Source organism: Chionomys nivalis, chromosome X, assembly GCF_950005125.1.
Source record: "Chionomys nivalis chromosome X, mChiNiv1.1, whole genome shotgun sequence".
In the NCBI taxonomy this organism is placed as follows: Eukaryota; Metazoa; Chordata; class Mammalia; order Rodentia; family Cricetidae; genus Chionomys; species Chionomys nivalis.
Window position 1 is genome coordinate 101,471,447 of NC_080112.1, and position 3,715 is coordinate 101,475,161.

A 3,715-nucleotide genomic window follows, 5' to 3' on the forward strand; every position below is an offset into this window, starting at 1 on the left:
ACATAATGATACATAGTGAAAGACAACCATACAAAGAATTTACTTCGTGGCTAATGAATCCCTAAGAAAATCAAACTGATAAAAGTGATGGTGAACTGCAAGTACTATCAAGTTTAAAGTTATAAGAAAGAAGGATAATAGTGTATTTTTCATCAGCCCTTTAACTATGGCCTGCTATAATTTGCAAACAAGAATGTAAAATTATAATGAGTTTGGTACTTAAGGTACAAACAAGCCTTGTATATAATGAGGGTTTGGAGGGGCATGTATAAGGGAATATGGGCATATTGCCTTCACATTGACTTCCACAGAAATCGCTGCTTGATACCACGTAGGAAACACAATTTGCTTAACATCAGTACTTTGTTCTATCCCCCAAACACACATACATTCCCTCCAGCACATTAGAATGTACTTTATGTGATCAGAGTTTATTATTCATTTTTATTTTGATTACCTTTAATATTTATCCCGGAGGGACTAAAATCAACTCAGATAACTCAATAGTTCATTAGCAGATTAGTAGGAGAAGCATTTGGAATTAATTTTTCCTCTGATTCTTATTATCACGAATGAGGATAAGTTGCTTTTGACTTTTTTTCAATTCACAGTGGGTTGAGGCCTCTAGGATCTTGTCAATTATTTCTTTAAACTTGAAGTTAGGAGGTGTATGTGTCTGTGTGTGTGTGTCTGTGTGTGTATCTCTGTGTGTGTCTTTGTGTGTGCACACGCATGGATAATGTTTGTCCTGAGCATCTCTCTGTGTCTCTCTTCCTTCCCCCATGGTGTGTGTGTGTGATTGTGTGTGTGTGCACGTGGATCTGTTTGTCCTGAGCATTTCTCTGTGTCTCTCTTCCTTGCCCCATGGTGTGTGTGTGTCTCTGTGTGTGTGTGTCTATGTATGTGCATGTGGATCTGTTTGTCTTGAGCATCTCTCTGTGCCTCTCTCCCTTCCCCCATGGTGTGTGTGTATGTGTCTCTCTGTGTGTGTCTGTGTGTGTATCTCTGTGTGTGTGTCTTTGTGTGTACACACGCATGGATAATCTGTTTGTCCTGAGCATCTCTTTGTGTCTCTCTCCCTTCCCCCATGGTGTGTGTGTGTTTGTGTGTGTGTGTGTGTACACGTGGATCTGTTTGTCCAGAGCATCTCTCTGTGTCTCTCTCCCTTCCCCCATGTTGTGTGTGTGTCTCTCTGTGTGTGTGCATGCATGGATCTGTGTCCTGTGTATCCCTCTGTGTCTCTCTTCTTACCCCTATGGGGTGTGTGTGTGTGTATGAATTTGTGTACAAGAGATAAGCTGTGAAAGTGATTAGAAAATAAAAGTAAAGCAAATTTATTTTAAAAAACAACACAGATGTTGCACAAGTCTCTGCTCTGACAAAAGCCCAGGATAAGAATCTTTATCTAAGAGTCTTGGATCCAGGCCCACTTTTGTTTTCTCTCTGTTGGAGTCCAGTACCCTAATATTGCTCTCTGTAGCATGTTATTCCTTCAGGGAAAATCACGGAAGCACTTAGAATTTGGTTACAGTCCCAAAGGGCATTCTTCTTCGAAACAGCCATAGTATCTGTAATTCTGTTCCCAAGCCTTGGCTGTTTTCCTGAATTCTGAATTTGATTCCTATTTTTTTTAAAGAGTTGAGCCATTTTTTTATATAATACTTTAATTTCACTGTAAAATTTATTTGTTTAATTTGGTAGTCTCAAAGCTCTTTTAATTAAGTTAAAGTAGGCTTTTCTTTTTTGTCCTTTAAATATGTTACAAATAAATGCATTTTGAAGAGTATCAGGTGCAAGGTATAACATAAAGGTATAACATAAAGCAAAGTATAACATAAAGCAAGGTATAACATAAAGCAAAAGTGGCTTATTTTAATGTTTGTGATAGTGACTACTGTGTGCTAATAAATTTTGTTATGTTTCATATATCTAGCAATATTGTGATATCAGTACTCATTGAAAAACTAAATTAGTGAGGCTTTCATGTTTTTAGTGGAGTAGAACCAATGCAGATAGTTTTAAAAATACTTTCACTTAATAGTATTTTTGTGCCACACCAAATAAGTTTTACACCCACTTTTTCTTTCATCATTGCTTTATATGTGAGTAACAATCTTCTGAGAATTATTTTCCTCATTTTTGATAAATCTTCCTTCCCTTTATTGCTTTCACTTCAGCATGGCCTAATCCTAAAGTGGGTTACCAGTCTTAGAACCAGAAGCACTGTTTGGGCAAAACAAGCAGGTGATAATGGGAAATACCTCCTGGTTTAGTAAATGCTAATGTAATTGCATCTGACATATTCTTGCCCCACCAGCCTAATTAAAAAATGTAATTATATTCCTATCTTTTCTATCAACATCTCCACAATTATTCTAGCTCAGAGGGAAAAAGTATTGTAATAATTGCTGCAGAGTCTTTGGGTTTGAAATGGCATCTGGAGAAGCAGCACTTAAGATGCTTCTCTTGGTTCCAACTAAAACGCAAATAAACTAAGAAGCACAGGCATTTAATAAATGGAAAGCTAAGCCGGGCGGTGGTGGCGCACGCCTTTAATCCCAGCACTCGGGAGGCAGAGGCAGGCGGATCTCTGTGAGTTCGAGACCAGCCTGGTCTACAAGAGCTAGTTCCAGGACAGGCTCCAAAGCCACAGAGAAACCCTGTCTCGAAAAACCAAATAAATAAATAAATAAATAAATAAATAAATAAATAAATAAAAATAAAAATAAATGGAAAGCTAAGAGTGATGATTGCTGGAACTAAGCTGAAAGTCTTGTACCTTTAAGGACAATACTGACATGTGATCCAAAAACTCCTGAACCCACAGTTTGTGCCAATTTTTTGGTCTGACTGTTAGTCTAGGGTTTGTCTCAACAGTTGGACACTTGCCTAGAGGCTACCTTTAAATAAGTAAAGAAAAACAGCAAACACCGTTGTAATAGTAAAATAACATAAGAAGAAAGCCCAAGTAAACCTGCTTCAACTACAGATGTCCTCTATGCAAATGTATGCATGACTATTAATAATAAGATTTAGGTTTTTAAAAAAATTGTAAGGATTTATTTTTATTTGGAGTAATGTGCACCTGTTTGTCTGTGTGTGGGTATAGGAACATGAGTGCAGTACCTGCATAGGCCAGAGGCCTCAGATACCCATGGAGCTGGAGTCTTTTGTTTGCCACCCACTGTGGGTGCTGGGAATCAAACTCACTTCCTCTCCAAGAGTACTGCTTGATCTTAAATAGTGAGTTATCTCTGTGGCCCTCAGATAATTCTTCAAATTACCATCATGTTGTAGATTCTATTCAATACTAATAGCTATAGTTTCATAAAGACAAATAAGATTCATATCAACATTTTATTAATTCTTTGAGAATTTTATACATCCATATAATGTATTTTGATCAAATTCACCCCAACTCCTTCTAACTCATCATAGACCCATACTCCACACCTAAAATTCCAATTTCATGTCTTCTTTTTTTAATTACCCACGGAGTCCAATATGTGTGAGAAATAAACACATAGTTATGGGACCATCTACAAGTGCCACATCATTAAAGACAATAGAATCATAAGCTGTCAATAACTCCTCAGATAAGGATAGACACTTGTGAACCTTTCCTCCATCATGTCGGCATGTTGATTATCTTGATTTTGTGCAGCTCTTATGCAGACAATCACAACTGCTGTGAGTTGATAAGTGCAGTTTTTCT